The sequence below is a fragment of the Symphalangus syndactylus genome, chromosome 13, assembly GCF_028878055.3.
Source record: "Symphalangus syndactylus isolate Jambi chromosome 13, NHGRI_mSymSyn1-v2.1_pri, whole genome shotgun sequence".
NCBI classification, from domain to species: Eukaryota; Metazoa; Chordata; class Mammalia; order Primates; family Hylobatidae; genus Symphalangus; species Symphalangus syndactylus.
Window position 1 is genome coordinate 91,724,417 of NC_072435.2, and position 22,560 is coordinate 91,746,976.

Consider the following 22,560-nt stretch of genomic DNA (forward strand, 5'->3'; position numbering starts at 1 on the left):
GGAATTCTTTACATAAACCAACAGTCTGTACCACTTCTGGTTGATTTTTTTAAAAGTAAAGAAAAAACTTGACAACACTAACAAAAAGGAAAAAAACAAATTAAGTATTTCTTATAAATGAAAATTGTGTTGAGCAATCTATCAGCCCATCTAGTTATTAATAATGTCATAGATACATCTCATGTATATGTGGTGAGGATTTCTTTTTAAAAAAATAAGGTTGGCTGGGCACAGTGGCTCATGCCTATAATTCCAGCACTTTGGGAAGCCAAGGTGGGCAGATCACTTGAGGTCTAAAGTTTGAGACTAGCCTGGGCAACACGGAGAAACCCAGTCTCTACTAAAAATACAAAAATTATCCAGGCGTGATGGTGCATGCCTGTAGTCCTAGCTACACTTGGTGGCTGAGGCATGAGAATTGTTTGAACCCGGGAGGTGGAAGTTGCAGTGAGCCAAGATGGGGCCACTGGGCTCCAGCCTGGGCGAGACTTTGTCTCAAAAATAAATAAATAAATATAAATAAATAAAATAGGTCTGGTGCGGTGGCTCACGCCTGTAATCCCAGCACTTTGAGAGGCTGAGGTGGGCGGATCACGAGGTCAGGAGTTCAAGACCAGCCTGACCAATACGGTGAAACTCCTTAACTGTTTCTTTAGTTTAAGCACAAGATTATGAACACCCCAGGGAAGGATATTTTGCTGTTTTTGTTTTAAAATCCCCATTTATTTGTGAAGGAACTGGCTCTAAGAAGCCGCTAGTGTAAGAGCTGGACAGAAGGACGGAATGGAGGGCATTTTAAAAATAAAAAAAGTCACTGCAGAGTAACAAGGAAGACACAAATCTTATCAGGTGTTTAGGATATTCTGCAAATTTAACCAAAATGAATGTGAGAAAATTGGAACATGTGTCAGGCAATGTTTTCTTCCAACTCCTACTAACAGCAAGATTTGATTAGCAACTGCATATTGCTTTAATTTTTTATTTGGTTCACACCGAAGTCTTATGAGTTGGTATTACTCTACCCATTTTACAAAAGAGGAAACATTCCAAAATGTGAATACATTTTCCTGAAATGACACAGCTAGCAAGCCTTGCCATTTCCAATCAAAGCCTATGGCTCCAACCATTCATAGTAGAAGTTACCTGTAAGTAGATTCCAGAAATGGAATTTAATGAGTTACTACAGCTTGACAGAAACAGCCTGTAAGAATATGCAATTCAGAGCAAGATCAAAAGTAGGATAAGCAACCCACTTCATTTTGCTCTAAAGCAGAGATTCTCCAAGTATGTGTGGTCTGGGGAACCTTTATGGGAGCATCCTGAGGTAAAAACTATTTTTATAAAATACTAAGTTATTTGCCTTTTTTATACTTCTCTCACCAGTGTACAATGGAGTTTTCCAGAGACTACACTGAATATTGTAATAAACTAAAAGGCAAAAGCAGATGTGTGAATCCGGCTGTTTTCTATTTAGTTTGAAATTAAAGAGACTTGCAAATATGTAAAACAATGCTATTCTCATATTTTTGAAAATAGTTTTTTAAGATTTGTTAACTTCGTAATGTTTATTTTTAAGTAAATTACAATTTTTTGTAACCTAAAGTTTCTGTTTTCGTATTCTGTTTCCGTAACGTTTAAGAGTAAAAAGAGGTCCTGAGACCAAAAAGGTTGAAAACTCACTACCCTAAAGCTATTCTCAACCAACCCTCAGATCTGAAATCAGATCTTCTAAATCGGTTTACTTACCAGGATCAAGTGGGCTATGTAAATAAAAACTTCCTGGGTTTCATCGTATCATAAACTCCTTAAGGGAAGAAACATTTTTTAAAAATCTTTGTGTCCCTCCCTGCCCCCACTGCATCACTCACATCCCCCGCTTAAAACATTGTTATATCAAGCCAGATTATTTCTCATTGTGTATTTCTAAGTTAACATTATACTTTATCCTCTAATTAGCATAAGAGGTTCTACAATACCAGATTATCTCAAAATGAACTGAAGAGGAATGTCACCGAACAAACCTGCAAAGATCAGACTTCACCACATGGTGACATATCATGACCCACTGACGTAAAGATATCCTGTGAAGCCCAGTTAATTGTCCACCTCCTAACTCCAACAATAAAAAATTAAAACAGCATTTTAAGGGGCATGATTTTAATAGGAAGAACTAAATATATATTTAAATATTTAAAAGGCCACATTTGCCAGCTACTGTAAGAATGAAATTTCAGCTGGGCACAGTGGCTCAAGCCTGTAATCCCAACACTTTGGGAGGCTGAGGTGGGCGGATCACCTGAGGTCGAGAGTTCGAGGCCAGCCTGACCAACATAATCTCAGCTACTCAGGAGGCTGAGGCAGGAGAATCACTTGAACCCAGGAGGCGGAGATTGTGGTGAGCCGAGATCAGGCCATTGCACTCCAGCCTAGGCAACAAGAGCGAAACTCCGTCTCAAAAAAATAAAAAGAATGAAATTTCACTTCCCTTCAAAAATAACTGAATTATCACATGACATATTTTTCATCATGATCAAAGAGTATTATGTATTGCCTTTTATGTTTTTAAACTGCAAATCTCACAAAATCACCTACTTTCTAAATATTCACGTAGGTTTCATTAAGAATGTTCTTAGAGTACTTGGCACAAGGCAAATATGAATTTGCTTATCATGTTAAAAAGGGGGGAGGGAGAAAGAGAGAAAGAGAGAGAGAGAGAGAGACTGTCTGTGTGTGTGTGTGTGTGTGTGTGTGTGTACACAACTTTCTAGTCTTTCTCTCCAAGAGGCATCTGAACTGGACAAATGCTGTTTTGTCATTCCATGATTTATGACAATAATATTTATCACATTTTTTAAAAACTAACACTATTAAAGCCTTTATAAGACAAATTCTACTAAGTAGTGGCCAACTTTCCATGGCAACAGTAGAAGACTTGGCAACATATTAAAAATGCCAGCATTCTTCAATCTTCTGGTAAAGGTTTTCTTTGGGGGAAGAAGAGCTGTGAAGGAAAAAAAATCTCCCTTCTTCTATGGCCAGTTAATTTCAAAGATATTGAAAAGGCCTCAAAATAGAGACTTCCTAGGGCCGAATCAATTGATCTCAAAACTATAAAACTACCATTATCTTCAGAAACGCTTTTTTTGTGATTTGGTGAGGGGTGGGAGGCACTCTAATCCTCCATCACATTACTTGCTAAGTGGAAAATTAGAAATTGCTCACATACCAATCCTAACAGGAAGGGAGCATAACAATGAGCCAATTTCCAAGCATACTCTATCATCTTTATAAGATCTAAGGTAAAGGCCAAGTTGTAGATTTTCACCAAAACAGTAAGAAAGGGTGTTCCTGAATAATCAACTGAAAAAAAACTCCACAGCCACTTTTTTTCAGAGGTTTTCATTTTTATTTGTAGAACTCTCTATTCTTCTAATTTTACTTATTTAGGAAACCTCAGTATATTATAAATAGAAAAAATAAAGTATTAAATTAACACAAAGTGAAGAAAAAGAGGGTAAAATATGCATATACATTACAAATGATAGCCTTTAAAAAATGTTGAAAGATTTCCTATGAAGATATAGAAAAACATTTTAAAACAGTAATATTTGAATTAACCAGAATTCTGACAAACAGGATATTGTTTGGGCTATCTGAATTTTCCATTAGGTGAATTAAATGGATTCTAGTTAACCAAAGGATGGCTTTATGAGCCTAGATTCTCTCTTTGCTTCATTATTGCTTACTACCTATTCAGCCTTCTCAAAAGCTTAGAGGTTAACACATCCCGACATTTAATTAACACCTGCAGTGAAATGTTAATTATGGTACACACAACTTTGGCACTAGTGATAAAGAGTTTATAGTACATAGGAAGTTCACTTTCTTTAAGAGAAACTGAGAATAAGTCCTAGGGTAAGCCTAACCTAGGTTCAAATCCTGATTCCTTCATTTAAACACTGGAGAGACAGTGAGAAGTATGACACTGAGAAAACTGCATTTAGTTTTCTCTTCAGAGAAGGTAATTAACAGGCCAGCTGCGGTGGCTCCCAAAGTGCCTGTAATCCCAGCACTTTGGGAGGCCTAGGCGGGCAGATCACCTGAGGTCCGGAGTTGGATACCAGCCTGGCCAACATGGTGAAACCCCGTCTCTACTAAAAATACAAAAAATTAGCCGGGCGTGGTGGCGGGCACCTGTAATCGCAGCTACTAGGGAGGCTGAGGCAGGGGAATCACTTTGAACCTGGGAGGCGGAGGTTGCAGTGAGCCAAGATTGCGCCATTGCACTCCAGCCTAGGTGACAAGAGCGAAACTCCATCTCAAAAAAAAAAAAGAGAGAGAGGAAAGAATTAACAATTACCTCAATGGCTGGGCACAGTGACTCACGCCTGTAATCCCAGGACTTTGGGAGGCCAAGGCGGACAGATCACAAGGTCAGGAGATCAAGACCAGCCTGACCAAGATGGTGAAACCCTGTCTCTACTAAAAATACAAAAATTAGATGGGCGTGGTGGTGTGCCCCTGTAGTCCTAGCTACTTAGGAGGCTGGGGCAGGAGAATCGCTTGAACCTGAGAGGCGGAGGTGGCAGTGAGCCAAGATTGTGCCATTGTACTCCACCCTGGGTGACAGAGTGAGACCACTCCACCCTGGGCAACAGAGCAAGACTCTGTCTCAAAAAACAATTACTCCAAAAGGATGTGAGATCTAAATCAGAATGCATGTATTGTACCTAGCACACAGTAAGCATTTAACATATACTATTTTTGCCACTGTATACTCCCAAATTATGAACATCCGATTTATGTACTGTATATAAAATTGCAAGCTACATATCACTAACCCTCTTTCATTAACAGCCAAAATGAGAAATTAAGTAACTTTTATGGAGCAACACAGCAACCAAATTGGTAAAATTATTTCTATGAAAATATTATCAAATTCAGATAACTAATCTGCAAACAGATTTTCCCACTAGGCAATTCTTAGTTGAAGAATGTCATGAACTGAATAGCTCTGTGAACAGCCGTTATTTTGTACATGCGTAGAAAAACTGTTAAGTAAAAATTAATATCTGGGGCCAACAGGTCATTCTTCACCTAGGCTTACAAGAACTTTGTGTTCTGACCCCATTACTTTTCAGCTCCATCTCCAGAGATATACAGTGAGTGCTTCATTGCCTCAAAGAAATTATTTGTAGCTTCTATTCCCTTAAGGTGTTTTGCTCAGGCCTCTTAACTTTGCACAAGCATATTCCTCTACCAGGAACAATTAACCCCTTCCCCTTCATCCCATTCTCTGACCTCTCGGCAAATTCTTATACTTCCTTTATAAATTTAGTCAAATTCCCCTTCTTCCTAAGAAGCAACACCAGAGATCTCAAGACTCTGTGGAAACCAGGAAAATGGGGGAACTAATTTACTTCTCCCCAGAAGTAAAATAAGTTCAGATGGGCTGAATACCAGTCAAGCAGTAAGCTTTCGAGCAAGTGAGGTCATGAGAAGAGTCCATCAGAAATAAATGAAACAACACAACGCTACAGCCACTCCAAAGGCAGAAAGGTACATATACTTGGGTCTACTGCAATGCACAAATATATCCTTGTCCATCCCAATCCTAATCCACCTAAGACTTTCTCCACATCAGCACCAGTTCATCGCAGCACTGCTGAACAGTCAGTCACATAACAGCAGTTTGATCAGTGAACCTAAATGGGCCTCAACACTGGCCAATAATCTTACTATATTTCTCTGCTGCGCTTGGTCTCCTACTCTCCCCAATGTCTACTTCAAACCATCTCCACTAGCCACAATTTTTTGATGACCCTTTCCGTAACCCATACTGTGTGCCTGTGTATATACATATGTACACAAAAATGAGTTAAACATAGAGCTTTCAGGTAGAAATTTCCTGAACTAACCTACACCAGTTATCTTCACTGCTCCTTGCCTATAATTATAGGAGTTTGACCAGTCCTTCATTATCCTAAAAACATTTTCCTTGGCTTCTCTATAACAATATCTTGGTTTTCTTCCAACCTCTCTGGCCACTCCTTTGCAGATTTATTCCACCCCTTTTCCCCACCCTCAGCCACACACACACACACACCAGTGTGGCCTAAGTCCTGGCACAAGCATTTTTCTTCTATGTTTCCTCCTTAGGCAAGCTCATTCTGGGTGGACAACATCTACACACAGTGAGTCCCAAAGTGAGTCCCAAATTTCCATCGCTGATCCTAACCTTTTTTTTTTTTTTTTTTTTTTGAGACAGAGTTTCGCTCTTGTTGCCTAGGCTGGAGTGCAATGGCGCGATCTCAGCTCTCTGCAGCCTCCGCATCCTGGGTTCAAGTGATTCTCCTGCCTCAGCCTCCTGAGTAGCTGGGATTACAGGCACCCACCACCACGCCTGGCTAATTTTTTGTATTTTTAGTAGAGATGGGGTTTCACCATGTTGGCCAGGCTGGCCTCAAACTCCTGACCTTAGGTGATCCACCTGCCTTGATCTCCCAAACTGCTGGTATTACAGTGATCCTGACCTCTTTATTAAGCTGCAGACTCACCTATCCAACTGCCTACTTGGGCATGTCTGACGCTTAATTGTTAAAGTCAGGCCTCATTCCCCAGGGGAAAAAACTGAAAGTCAAACTATTCACCAAGAGAATGCACTGTCTTTGCAAATGAGCCTAAGAATCAGACTTGTTACAAATACATGTTCAAGTTTCTTGTGGTTCTAAATGGACACTGAGAACTGAAACTGTCTACACCGAGTTTACAATCTATATTAACTGTCACTATACAGCTGTCTTCAACAACATGACTTTGCTATTCCAGGAAACTCTTGCTCAGGCAGATAAGAGTTATGAAAAACTTCATTGTTCATTTCAGGAACTTCCCAAAAAACCCATATAAACCAACATCAGACTATTCAATTTTTCAATAAATAGTAGCAAATGATTGCTCACTTTCTAAGACACTGAAAAAGCTTACCTCAAAACTCTTGCCTTGGTATGTCTGTCTAATCTTAAACTATTACATCATTTCCAATCTTAAACTATTATATCATGATCCTCACCTAATTCTAATAAAGCTTTGAAATACTTAAACCAGACTCCAAACCGTCAATAATAAACACTCCAACTTTGATGTTCCTTTCTGGTTTGCCATTCTTATCAACACCCACATGGCCCCCTACAAATGCTTATAAGCAATATACTCAACAGATAATTTTTGGTGGTATTTTCCAGGAGCCAAAATTCCACAGTACTACCAGACAGCTTCCCAAATGTCTGTTACAAGCTCAGTTCAGTGACACTAGTCTCATCACAAGCAATGTGGGGAAAATATTAATACTGTTATAAAAGACTAAGATAAATCATCACCCTATATTAGGCAGTATCCACTGACACTACTGGCCAGCTTCTTAATGAGTTAAAACAGCAAACTGGCCTACTAATTAAACTTCTGAAGATTATAAAATAGAGTTTAGTAATCAGAGGACCATAAAACCAGTAGGAGTTCTAAAGAAGATGAGAAACAGATCACAGACAGGTTTAATAATCTAAAAAGATATCCTATGAGAAACAGGATAAGGAAAAAAACCAATGGATATATGAATAATCCACAATATTGATAATCAGTAGAAAAAATACTATGAAATATACTACAATTTAACAGTGAAAAGAAATTCTAAAGGAGTTTCCATTTACTATAATAATCATTATCAGTAATCAGAAAGTTGAGACTTCTTACCAAGAGTAAATGCCTAAGTATTTCTTTTACTATAAGTCATTTAAATCACCTATATGGCCACAACCATGCTGATGCAGGTATAACTAGAAAGCAAGGGGTAAGCATTTAAAATGCCTCAAAGATTGAGAGGAACTGAAGGATCCAAATTTTAAAATCCAAATGTGAAAAACACAACTACAAGTATTAGAAGAAAATGTGGATGAACTTCCTTATAACCTTGGAGTGGTGAAGACTTTTCTAAATATATTTCAAAATCCAAAGACATAAAAGAAAAAATTACTTCACCATATAAAAGTCGAAAGTTATGCTTGAAAAAACGTAATCTAAAATGTACATATTTGCAACCCACATCACAAATAAAGGGCTAATCTCCCAACAGAAAATTCCTGAAAACAAAAAGACCAATGACCTAAGAGAAAAATAAAGGACACGAGAGTTCAAAGAAGGGAAAAAACGTAAAATGCCCCTTAAACATATGAAAAAATGTACAATGTCATTGATAATGAGAAAAATACAATAACATGAGTTAAACCAGTTCTCGTTTATCAAATGCAAAACTCAAAAAGTCTGACAACACATTCAGTTGCTGAGGTTATGGGAAACAGGCCTGTTGCACATTTAGGTGGTAGTACAAAATGGCAATCTGGCAGTATCAGAATTACAGAAGCAGGTTTTTTTTTTTTTTTTTGAGACGGAGTCTCGCTCTGTCACCCAGGCTGGAGTGCAGTGGCACGATCTCGGCTCACTGCAAGCTCCACCTCCCAGGTTCACGACATTCTCCTGCCTCAGCCTTCCGAGTAGCTGGGACTACAGGCGCCCGCCACTACGCCCGGCTAATTTTTTGTATTTTTAGTAGAGATGGGGTTTCACTGTGTTAGCCAGGATGGTCTTGATCTCCTGACCTTGTGATCCGCCCGCCTCGGCCTCCCAAAGTGCTGGGATTACAGGCGTGAGCCACCGCGCCCGGCCCAGAAGCAGTTTTTTAAAAGTGAACTTTTAGTATCATTTTAGATTCACAGAAAAATCATAAACAGAGTTCCCTTAGACCACACACTCAGTTTCCGCTAGTAAGATCTTACATTACTATGGTACTCATTGGCAAGAAGTCACCTCATGTAGCTCACACTTGAAGACTGGGGAGTTGTATTATACTTCCTTGAGGGCTGTGTATCTAATCATGCACAGATTTGTCTATTCTTCCCCCATTTATTTATTTAGTCAATCATTTATTTCTATCAGTATGAACTCATGGATATTATTTTATACTTTGGGTTATAATTCAATATTACTTTTTTGTTGCTCAAATTATTCCAGTATTGGCTACTGGGAACTCTTTCAGTTGGCTGTGTCCCTTTGACATAACTCGTTCATGTTTTTGTTTGAATAGTTCCTTCCTTTCCAGCACTACAAGATACTCCAGGTTGATCTTACAGTTTTATTGCCTGCCCCAGTCCTAGAATTAGCCATTTCTCCACAGAGGCCTGGTTCCTTTTACTGAAGAATGGTGTTAGAAACCAAGATCTGGGCACCATGTGTGCTCACTGCTACAGGGATATCATTGCTTCTAGGTTCTCTCAGCTGACAGAGGAGGAAAATATGTGACCTAAAGATCTACAATTGCTTGTTCAAACAGAAAATGTTACATGTATATTGTTATTCATTTGGCATTGTAACAGCAAAAAATAGAAAACAACACAAATAGCCACAAAGGACTGAGTGACTAAACCATGGTACATCTACATAATAAAATACTATGAAGCTATTAAAAATAAAGATCTTCATCTAGATATGGAAAGATCTCCAGAATAAAATATACATTTGTTTGTAATTACAAAAAGAAAACACTGGAAGGATAAACAGGATACCAAAAAGTGTGGGAGGAAAACAAAGTAGCAAGCAAAGGAAGAAATAAGACTTTGTGTACACTTTCTACATACTTGAGTTTTATCTATCCCCAAAAAATAAGTTTAATTTTAAAAAGAACTTAAAATGGTTACAATAGTGGAAGAATCTGAAGGGTTCAAATACTGAGAAAGAAAAAGGTATTAATTTCTGAAGCGTAAATACATACTATGAGACAAAGTAGCTCGAGCCTAGGGACAATTATGTACCAAAAGTCTAAGTTTAGTAAAATGGAGGTATTTCAAGTCAAACTCAGTTGAATTTAAAGTGCTGAAATGCAGTATAGCTGCTAAAATTAATATATTATCAGAACCTGTATGTAAGTTTACTGAATTACTGTTAAATGTAAAGTGATTTATGATCACCTATATTAGCAGGGAGATAAAGGCTAAAGAAATGCAAAATAATTTATAGAAACAATGTTTATATTCTTGATTATAAGATATGCTGATATTTATAGTTAAACAAAAGCATCTATCATTTCTACATTTTGCAAATCTAATTTTTTTTTTGGGGGACAGGGTCTCAAGTCTGTCCCCCAGGCTGGAGTGCAGTGCCATCATAGCTCACTGCAACCTCAAATTCCTGGGATTAAGCAATCCTTCCACAGGTTTAGCCTCTTGAGTAACTAGGACTGCAGGCACACATTACTATGCCTGGCTAATTTTTTTAAACATTTTTTGTAGAGATGGGGATCTCACTATGGTGCCCAGGCTGGTCTCAAACTCCTGGGCTCAAGCAATCCTTTCACCTTGGCTTCCCAAATTTGCAGGAATTGCAGCCATCAGCCACCATGTCCAGAAGTAAATCTACTATTTATATCTCTTATTTCCCCAAACAAAATGGTGAAACCAATTTTTAACATATCGAAAGATTTCCTCATCGGAAGATAAAAATGGCAGAATTTCTAAATTAAAGTGCTCCTAAAAGACAGTAAAACAATTCTCCCTGGGCGCCGTAGCTAACATCTTTAATCCCAGCACTTTGAAAGGCCAAGGCAGGAGGATCACTTGAGCCAAGGAGTTTGAAACCAGCCTAGGCAACACAGTGAGACCCCATCTCTACAAAAAATACAAAAATTAGCTGTGCATGGTGGCATGCACCTGCAGTCCCAGCTACTATGGAGGCTGAGGTGGGAGGATCACTTGAACCCAGGAGGTTGAGGCTGCAGTGAGCCATGATAGCACCAATGCACTCTGTCCCCCAAAAAAAAAAAACAACAACAACCCGAAAAAGAAAACCAGTAATTCTCACGTCTCTGAGGTGAACCAAAAAATTACCCAAAAAAGGCACAAGTAGCTCTTTTTAACTTTTTTTTTTTTCTTTTTTTGAGACAGAGTCTCGCCCTGTTGCCCAGGCTAGAGTGCAGTGGTGCGATCTCGGCTCGCTGCAACCTCTGCCTCCCGGGTTCAAACAATTCTCTGCCTCAGCCTCCCGAGTAGCTGGGATTACAGGCACCCAGGCGCCCACCACCACGCCCAGCTAATTTTTATATTTTTAGTAGAGACGGGGTTTCGCCATCTTGGCCAGGCTGGTCTTGAACTCCTGATCTCGTGATCCACCCGCCTCAGCCTCCTAAAGTGCTGGGATTACAGGCGTGAGCCACTGTGCCCAGCCATTTTTTTTAGCATTTTCAATATTTGGAAAGCAACCCTTTGAGAGTACTTCTGAAGCACCAACATCACAAAAGGTTGTCCATTTAACTTGCAGAAGTTCATTTGTAGTTGTACACAGCTTTCCCAATGGCTTCACTATAGAAAAAAAATGATATTCTGCCTAAAAAGTGTTCAACAGCCTCCTTACTGGAGTATCTCCCTCTTTGACCTCATTTCCTGCCACTACCTCTATGGGCAACCTTTATCTCTTTATTTCTATCACATGGAAATACTCATTAGGCTGGTAGAGAATAGCATTTTTAAAGGAATATAAATTTTTTTCATATCCCTTTTTTACATGTTCTTTTATCCTACCTAGGAAGTGGTTCTCTTCTTTCATCTCTCTATTTTTAAAGATAATTACCTTTAGCGTCAGTTCATCTGAGACATCTACTTAATACCCTCAGCTAAATGTTACTCTCTCCTCTTCATGTTAATCCTAAATTCATCTTTAACCATAAGTTCATCTTTGGTAATAACACAAATAAACTATACACTCTATCATAAACCACATAACCTTTTACCAAGATGCTCTCTAAGCCTTCTGAGGACATTCCAAGACAGTATACAGTCCTATAATCTCCTTGGAAATCCATATAGATAACATTTCAAGGGCGATACCTTGTTGGTTTTGACTGGATATTCATATAAACTTTTTAAAGAGATGAGTGATAGAACTAACACTTATCTGTAAGTTTTGAGTTTATATTGTTTCATCCCATGTACAAAACCATTTTTTCCTACAAAAATAAAAAAGATGTTCTTTACAGGGTACAACCTAGACAACGGGTAACAGGAAGTCTATTTCAATTCCTGATGCAACTCTTATAGATATACTGACATACCTACAGTTCAAATTTTATAATAGGGAGACCAGTTTTGAAGAAAAAAATAGAGACTTCTAGGGAGCTGAAAGGATCATCTGCAATTTTCCTCCCATAAACTTTACTATTGTCCGTAGATCTACATTTTTTTTGCCTGCCATTTACTAAAGTAGAATTAAAAATACATATATAAGAATATCAAAATTATTAGAAGAAAAAAATTGTTTTGCCATACCAGATATTAAAATATATTACAAAGCATTGATAATTAAAATAAGCTGGAATGAATATAAAAAGAGATGGATCACCAAAACAAGTTATCTAGGTTTTTTTTTATTATATAACAATTTGATAGAAACCAAATATCAGAAAAAATTAAAAAAAGAAGATGCCAGGCCGGGCGCGGTGGCTCACGCTTGTAATCCCAGCACTTTGGGAGGCCGAGGCGGGCAGATCACGAGGTCAGGAGATCGAGACCACGGTGAAACCCCGTCTCTACTAAAAAAATACAAAAAATTAGCCGGGCGTGGTGGCGGGCACCTGTAGTCCCAGCTACTCAGAGAGGCTGAGGCAGGAGAATGGCGTGAACCCGGGAGGCGGAGCTTGCAGTGAGCCGAGATTGCGCCACTGCACTCCAGCCTGGGCGACAGAGCGAGACTCCGTCTCAAAAAAAAAAAGAAGATGCCAGGATTCAGGGAGCAAAGTCTCCTCCTTAGCAATCTGTAGGGATAATGGGGGTGGGAGGAGGACCAACATCCCAGAAATCAAAGAAATTCAAATATATTTTTCTAAAACCAATGATTAAAAGCAAACATTTTAGATAATCATATCACTAAAAACAGATGTGGCACATTATTCGTGGTACTGGTACAAAAGAGAATATCAGAAAAGGGTTCACAGACTTTGGTTTGGGAATTCCACTTCTAGACATCTATCTACCCTAAGAAATGCAAAATGGCAGGGGTGGGTGGGAAAGGGATATCTCATGTTCAAGTTTGTCACAGCACCAATTTAAAATAGTGGAAACAGAAATACAAAAGATATTCAGCCTACTATCAACACCTCTATGCACACAAATTAGGAAATCTAGAGGAAAAGGATAAATTCCTGGAAACACATAACTTCCCAAGATTAAACCAGGAAGTAAGTGAAAACCTGAACAGACAAATAACAAGTTCCAAAACTGAATCAGTAATTAAAAAAAATAAAAAATCCTACCAACCAAAAAAAGTGCAGGACCAGATGGATTCACAGCCAAATTCTACCAGACGTACAAAGAAAAACTGGTACCAATCCTACTGAAACTATTCCAAAAAATCAAGGAGGGTTTCCTCCCTAACTCATTCTAGGGAGCCAGCATCAGCCTGATACCAAAATCTGGCAGAGATACGATGAAAAAAGAAAACTTCAGAACAATATCCCTGATGAACATAGACACAAAAATCCTCAACAAAATACTAGCAAATGGAATCCGGCAGCACATCAAAATGTTAATTCACCATAATTAAGTAAGCTTTGTTCCTGGGGTGCAAGGTTGCTTCAACACATGAAAACAAGAAATGTGATTCACCACTAAAACAGAATTAAAAAACAAAAAACATATCATCTTCTCAACAGACAGAGAAAAAGCTTTTGATAAAACCCAGCATCCCTTCATGAATGGGCAAAAGTTGGAACAATTCCCTTGAGAACTGGAACAAGACAAAGATGCCCACTCTCACACTCTCACCACTCCTATTCAACATAGTACTTGAAAGTCCTAGCCAGAGCAATCAGGCAAGAAAAAAAAAAAATCAAAGGCATCTAAATAGAGAAAGAAGAAATCAAACTATCTCTCTTTGCAGATACAATTATGTGTCTAGAAAACCCTAAAGACTCTGCCAAAAGGCTCCTAGAACTGTAAACAACTTCAGTAAAGGTTCAGGATACAAAATCAATGAATAAAAATCAGTAGCATTTCTATACCACAACATTCTGGCTGAGAGCCAAATTAAAAACACAATCTTATTTACAACAGCCCCCCAAAAAATGAAGTGCCCAGTATTACATCTAACCAGGGAGGTGAAAGATCTCTAGAATAACAACTACAAAACGCTGCTGAAAGAAATCAGTGATGATACAAACAAATGTAAAAACATTCCATGCTCATTAACTAGAAGAATCAATATCATTAAAATATCCATACTGCCAAAAGCAATATACGGATTCAATGCTATTCCTATCAAACTATCAATATAATTCTTCACAAAATTAGAAAAAAAAAAAAAAAACTCTTCTAAGATTCATACAGAACCAAAAAGCCCAAATAGCCAAAGCAACCCTAAGCAGAAAGAACAAAGCCGAGGAATCATACTACCCAACTTTAAACTGTAGGACTAAAGTAACCAAAACAGCATGGTACTGATACAAAAACACACACAGACCAATGGAACAGAATGGAGAATCCAGAAATAAAGTTGCACAACCACAACCGTCTGATCTTCAACAAAGTTGCCAAAAATAAACAATGGGAAAAGGACTCTCTACTCAATAAATCATGCTGGGATAACTGGATAGACATACGCAGAAGAATGAAAGTGGGCCCCTACTTTGTGTCATATACAAGAATTAACTCAACATGAATTAAAGACATTAGACTATAAAATCCTAGAAGAAAACCCAAGAACAGTCTTCCAGACATCAGCATTGGCAAAGAATTTATGGCTAAGTCCCCCAAAACAATTGCAACGAAAACAAAAATTGACAAGCAGGACCTAATGAAACTAAAGAGCTTCTGCATGGCAAAAGAAATTATCAAGAGTATACAGGCAGCCTTCAGAATGGGAGAAAAGATTTGCAAACTATGCATCCAACAAAGGACTAATATTCAGAATCCATATGGAACTCAAATCCACAAGAAAAAAAAAAATCCCATTAAGAAGTAGACAAAGGACATGAACAGACACTTCTCAAAAGAAGACATACAAGCAGCCAACAAACATAAAAAAATGTTCAACATTACTAATCATGAGATAAATGCAATGAAAACCACAACAAAATACCATCTCACACCAGTCAGAATGGCTATTATTAAAAAGTCAAAAAATAACAGATGTTGGCAAGGCTGCAGAGAAAAGGGAAAGCTTATACATTGTTGGTGGGAATGTAACTTAGGTTAGCCACTGTGGAAAGCAGTTGGAGATTTCTCAAAGAGCTAAAACCTGAACTACCAGTTCAATTCAATAATCCCATTACTGGGTATATACCCAAAAGAAAACAAATCATTTTATCAAAAAGACTCATGTATTTATAGGTTTATGGCGGCACTATTCACAATAGCAAAGACATGGAATCAACCTAGGTGCCCACTGATGGTGAACTGGATAAAGAAAACATGGTACATACACACCATGGAGTACTGTATAGCCATAAAAAAAGAATGAGATCTTGCTCTTCGCAGCAACATGGATGCAGCTGGAGACCATTATCCTCAGTAAATTACTGCAAGAACAGAAAACCAAATACTGCATGTTCTCACTTATATTTGGGAGCTAAACACTGAGCACACATGGACATAAGATAGGAACAGCTGAGTAGGGTGGCTAATGCCTGTAATGCCAGCACTTTGGGAGGCTGAGGCAAGAGGACTGCTTGAGCCCAGGAGTTCAAGACCAGCCTGGGCAACATAGACCTTGTATCTACAAAAAATCAAAAAGTTAGCCAGGTGTGGTGGTACATGCCCATGGTCCCAGCTATGTGGGAGGCTGCGGTGGGAAGATCACTTGAGCCCAGAAGGTCAAGGCTGCAGTGAGCCATGATCATGCCACTGCCTTCTAGTCTGAGTGAGACCAAGACCCTTTCTCAAGGAAAAAAAAAAAAAAAAAAGCCAGGCACGGTGGCTCACACCTGTAATGCTAGAACTTTGGGAGGCCGAAGTGGGTGGATCTTAAGGTCAGGAGTTCAAGACCAGCCTGGCCAACATGGCAAAACCCTGTCTCTACTAAAAATACAAAAATTAGCCAGGCGTGGTGGCGGGCGCCTGTAGTCCCAGCTACTCAGGAGGCTGAGGCAAGAGAGTTGCTTGAATCCAGGACGCGGAGGTTGCAGTGGGCCAAGATAGTGCCACTGCACTCCAGCCTGAGCGACAGAGTGAGACTCCGTCTCAAAAAACAAAAAAAGATGTTAACAACAGACACTGGAGATGACTAGAAGGGGTTGGCAAATAGGGGCATGGGCTGAAAAACTACCTATCACATACTATGCTCACTACCAGAGTGACAGGCTCATCCATACATACCCCAAACCTCAGCATCACGCAATATACTCATGTAACGAACCTGCACTTGTATGTCCTGAATCAAAAATAAAGGTTGAAATTATTTTTAAAACAAAACAATGAAAAACAAAAAGTAATAATTATCAAACAACATGAAATGGTTAAGCCTCTTTTGCAAACACTAAAAGTAACGGCCATAATTATTTGGTACCTTAAAAAAAACATAAAAAGGATCTTAAACAAAAATACAAAACATATTGGAGAAAAGCCAAGATAATATTTGAAGATAATAACCACCATGTTAGAAAATGTACACTGTACATTTTTATATGATTATACATTCTCACATTTTAAAAATAATTTTCTAAAACTAATAACTGAGACCATACAGATAGGAAACAGTATCACTGATAAGAAACAAGCTAAAAGAGTCAGACAAAAACATCCACTAAAGGAAAAAACATAAAATAATTGAAACAAAAGACAATTATACATAAAATTAAGAAAACTGCCAACTCCTGGTAAAACTAAAAGGCTCCAAGTAGAACAAAAAAAGGTAGGGAAAAATAAGATGGAACGATGGGAAGGTTTTTTGGTTTTGTTTTGTTTTGAGATAGGGTCTCTAACTCTGTCACCCTGGCTGGGGAGCAGCGGCACAATCACAGCTCACTGCAGCCTTTACCTTCCAGAGGAGTAGCCAGGACTACAGGCATGTGCCACCACACCTGGCCAATTTTTTTTTAAAGAGATGGCATTTTGCCATGTTGCCCAGGCTAGTCTTAAACACCTGGGCTCAGGTGATCTGCCCACCTCAGCCTCCCAAAGTGCTGGGATTACGGACATGAGCCACCACACTCACGTAGAAAGGTTTAATCACTTTGCCTTTACTTCAAAAAATTTTCCACACATTTATGTTTGTTAAAAACTGACATACTGGCCAGACACAGTGGCACACGCCTGCAATCTCAGCACTTTGGGAGGCCAAGGTGGATCACTTGAGCCCAGAAGTTTGAGACCAGCCTGCACAATATAGTGAAACCTCATCTCTACTCTCCACAAAAATCTTTAAAAAATTAGCCAAGCATGGCGGCGGCACCTGAAGTCCCAGCTACTCAGGAGGCTTAAGTGGGAGGATCTCTCGAGTCCATGAGGCAGAGGCTGCAGTGACCTGAGATCGTGCCACTGCACTCCGGCCTGGGAGACAGAAAGAGGCCCTGTCTCAAAATGAAAAACAAAACAACAAAAAAACTGACATATTACATGGACATACTGCATAATGGTAAATTTTTTGATAGAAAAAAATTTAAAAATAAAAATTGACATAAGTGAAGAAAACCTGTACAGAAAATTGTCTCAAATTACATATTACCTTGAAACAGTAATCTGAAGAGACATTACCACCTAGGACCCCTCTTCCTCTGCCATGGCCATGCACTCTTCCTCTACCTCCACTTCTGCACTGGCCTCTTCCTGCAACAAACAGCTTCCCTTTTCTTAGGTTTTACCTTAGGCTCAACATCCACAAGTAGTGTATCCAGAGGTAAACTGTCTGGTAGAGTAAAATATCTAATGTTACTTCCTCAAATTTGTGTTTCCAATTGTACAGGTTCTGTGTCTTCAGGGTCATTTTCACACTTTAAGATGTGTATTCACAGTGATATCCACACCTGTGACTGTTCCATAGACTTGTGTTCCACTTTTCAATTCAAGGTTACAGTTTCATGAATCATTTCATCAAAAATCTCATGAGCTTCATTCTAGCAGTGCCGTCATTCTTTGGGTCCAATAGCACACAGAATCCAGCAACCAAGGACCGACCGACCAACCCACTAGAAGTATGAATCTACTTTAAATTTAATCTATGAGTGGTTCCTTCCCTTAACACTATGCTAAACCCTAGAACAGTGTTTCTAAAACTCCAGGATCCATCAAAAATTGTCTGAAACATTAAAAACCCAAACCCAGAGATTCTCATTCAGAAACAGAGTTTGAGATTACATACATACAAGCATGCCTTTAGATTTTTCTTATTTTAGTCAACAAGAATGATTCTGAAGTTCAGGTTAAAGCCATTACTCCAGAATAACATATAATAGTAAACAATAATGTAATACTAAGCATCCAGGCAGATTTTATGACAAAGAATAAAATGCAAAGTCAGTTTCTTCTTTTGATGGGTAAACTTTATAACCAGTTATTCTATTTTGATTTCAGAAAAACGTGAGGCGGGGCATGGTTGCTCACACCTGTAATCTCAGCGCTTTGGGAGGCTGAGGCTCGAGAATCACTTGTGTCCAGGAGTTCAAGACTAGCCTGGGCAACATAGTGAGACCCTGTCTCTACCAAAAAAACAAAAAGTAAAAAATTAGCTGGGCATGGTGGTGTGCGCCTGTGGTCCCAGCTGCTCAGGAAGCTGAGGTGGGAGGATTGCTTGAGCCCAGTAAGTTGAGGATGCAATGAGCTGGGACTGCACCACTGTGCTCCAGCCTGGGCAAGTAAGACCGTTCCTCTAAAAAAATAATAATAATAAAATAAAAGAGAAAAACAATCAGCCAGGTGTGGTAGCTCACGCCTGTAACCTTAGCAGTTTGGGAGGCCAAGGTGGGAGGATTACTTGAGCTCAGGAGTTGGAAACCAGCCTGGGCAACATAGTGACATCTCATCTATATATAAAAAAAAAAAGAAAAGAAAAACTCTAGAGTCACATACAAGAGTCATTAACAAGGAAAGCAAATACTGTCTAGACTATTAAGATGTCAAGTAAATGATAAAGCACAGGCCTAAAGAAGTGGAACAGAACAGGGAAAATGGTTCAAAGAAATATGTGGTTGGCCTAAGGAAAGCTTAAAGATATTCTTACAAAAGATTATGGCCTATTTATTCCTAATGGTCATTAGATTAGAAACAACAATGCACATCTTAGACTGTTTACTGGTATGTCTATATGTGCCACCTCCACCCCCAAACATACAAGAAGGATGCAACACACACCCATTAATAATGCAAACTCACTGCTACAGTTACACTCAAATCTGGTGGGAGTAGAGGCATATTAGAAAATCTGGGAAATATGCAAAGTTCAAAAAGCCAGAGATGATTTTCATTCAATTGTCTTTGTGAACCACTGATTTAGACATTCCTTCAACATGAAGCAATGGATTAAACAATTTTATTACCACTACCAATAGTTCTTATTTTATAAAGAGTTGCAGCAAAAACAATCAATGTTTTACATGCTGTGTTGGGCTGTTCTTACATTGCTATAAAGGAATCCCTGAGACAGGGTAATTTATAAAGAAAAGAGGTTTAATTGCCTCATGGTTCCACAAGCTGTACAAGCATAATGCCAACATCTGCTTGGCATCTGGGGAGGCCTCAGGAAGCTTTTACTCATGGTGCAAAACCAAGTGGGAGGAGGCATGTCACATGGTGAGAGCAGGAACAAGAGAGAGCAGAGAAGCAGCTACAAACTTTAAAACAACCGGATCTCACATGAACTCACTCTTCACCAAGGGGATGGTGCTAAGCCATTCATGAGGGATCTGCACCATGATCCAAATACCTCCCACCAGGCCTCACTTATTATTATTATTATTTTTTTTTTTTTGAGACAGGCTCAAGAGAGCCTTCTGCCTCAGCCTCCTGGGTAGCTGGAACTACAGGCATGTGCCATCATGCAACTAATTTTTTTTTTTAATTTTTTTGTAGGCATGGGGTCTCCCTATGTTGCCCAGGCTGGCCTCAAACTCCTAGGCTCCAGTGATCCTCCCCAGTCTGCCTCCCTAAATGCTGGGATTACAGGCATATGAGCCACCTTGCCCAGCCAAGAGTTAAAGTAACGAGCTATGGTAATATGGTTATTATCAGTTATTACTGAAGTAGCCTTTATGAAAAGAAAATTGAAAACATATAACCAATTCTAAACTTTATACAATAGAAACCTAAGTTGCAGATCTTTTCCAGAAAATTGTACCTGAAACAAATGTTTCAACCATTTTATAGCTTCTTGGGAAGAAAGGGGATCAGAGCAAAATGGAAATGTAAATGATATCTAGAGAACGGAGGGATCAACAAAAAAATCCATGCTCACCAACTTTGGGCAAAAATTACTGCAACACACAATACCCCACTGTTTCTGAAATGATAAATGTTGGTTAATAAACCATGATTTCAAAAGCTTAATATAAAAAGTGTTTTAAGAAGACTATGTAAGTTGAGAATTTAAAAAGGCACTGACTCCCACAAATTATGAAAATTCATTTTAAATGTCACACTTCAAACAAGATGTTACCAAGCCATAATCTCGAACTACTGCTTAAAATAAATTACTTATAACACATCTACTATAGAAGAGGGTTTTTTTTTTTTTGAGACGAAGTCTCACTCTGTCACCAGGCTGGAGTGCAGTGGTGTGATCTTGGCTCACTGCAACTTCCGCCTCCCAGGTTCAAGCGATTCTCCTGCCTCAGTCTCCTGGGTAGCTGGAATTACAGGCATGCGCCACCACACCCAGCGAATTTTTGTATTTTTAGTAGAGACGGGGTTTCACCATGTTGGCTAGGATGATCTTGATCTCCTGACCTCATAATCCGCCTGCCTCAGCCTCCCAAAGTGCTGGGATTACAGGCGTGAGACACCGCGCCCGGCCGAAAGAGGTATAATTTAAAACTCGATTTTTTTTTTTTTGAGATGGAGTCTTGCTCTGTCGCCCAGGCTGGAGTGCAGTGAAGCGATCTCAGCTTACTGCAACCTCCACCTCCCGGGTTCAAGTGATTCTCCTCCCTCCAGGCACCTGCCAACACGCCTGGCTAATTTTTTTGTATTTTTTAGTAGAGACGGGTTTCACCATGTTGGTCAGCGTGGTCTCGAACTCCTGAGCTCAGGTGATCCACCCACCTAGGCCTCCCAAAGTGCTGGGATTACAGGCATTTTAAAAAAGCGTTGGCCAGGCGCGGTGGCTCACGCCTTTAATCCTCGTACTTTGGGAGGCCTAGGTGGGTGGATCACCTGAGCTCAGGAGTTCAAGGCCAGCCTGCCCAACATGGTGAAACACCCTCTCTACTAAAAATACAAAGATTAGCCAGACACAATGGCGTGCACCTGTAGTCCCAGCTGCTCAGGAGGCTGAGGCAGGAGAATCGTCTGAACCCGTGAGGTGGAGGTTGCAGTTAGCAGAGATAGTGCCACTGCACTCCAGCCTGGACGATGGGGCAAGACTCCATCTCAAAAAAAAGAAAAGAAAAGAAAAGAAAAAGAAAAAAAATCCTTCAAGTTTAAAAGTAGACCACAGAACAGTTTTTATTTCATTACTGTAATTCCATTTAAAAACAAGGCCGGGCGTGGCGGCTCACGCCTGTAATCCCAACACTTTGGGAGGCCAAGGTGGGTGGATCACCTGAGCTCGGGAGTTAGAGACCAGCCTGGCCAACACTACTAAAAATACAAAAATTAGCCAGGCATGGTGGCACACGCCTATAATACCAGCTACTCGGGAGGCTGAGACAGGAGAATTTATTGAACCCGGGAGGTGAAGATTGTAGTGAGCTGAGATTGCACCACTGCACTCCAACCTAGACGACAGAGGGAGACTCCATCTCAAAAAAAAAAAAAAAAAAAGAAAAACAAAGCTTCTAGTCAAACTGTACACATAAATTACCACAGCAGCATGAATAACATTAAATGCACTGTTTGATCCTTTCAGTACAATTCTGCACTTCAGTAAGCGCATTTAAGCCAATACTACACAGCTAAAGAGCTAGATTTCATTAGGGATGATTTTTTTTTTTTGCGGGGGGGGGGTTGGTGTTTTTTTTCTTTTTTTTTTTTGAAACAGAGTCTCACTCTGTTACTCAGGTTGGAGTGCAGTGGTATGATCTCGGCTCACTACAACTTCCACCTCCCGGGTTCAAGCAATTTTCTTGTGCTTCAGCCTCCTAGGTAGCTGGAATTACAGGCCTGCGCCACCACGCCCGGCTAATTTTTTGTATTTTTAGTAGAGATGGGGTTTCGCCATGTTGCCCAGGCTGGTCTCGAACCCCTGACCTCAAGTGATCTGACCGCCTTGGCCTCCCAAAGTGCTGGGATCACAGGCGTGAGCCACTGTGGCAGGTCATTTTGTTTTTGTTTTTGTTTTTTTGTTTTTTTTTTTGAGACGGAGTCTCACTCTGTCGCCCTGGCT

At 39.5% G+C, this 22,560-nt stretch overlaps 1 protein-coding gene and 1 pseudogene across 1 annotated transcript in view; both read right to left on the reverse strand.

Moving 5' to 3' along the window:
- Positions 1-22,560, reverse strand: part of CDK17 (cyclin dependent kinase 17) — a 119,981-nt gene that overhangs the window by 87,866 nt on the left and 9,555 nt on the right. The gene's annotated exons all lie outside the window — the stretch shown is intronic.
- Positions 17,186-21,228, reverse strand: LOC129460875 (small nuclear ribonucleoprotein Sm D1-like; annotated as a pseudogene).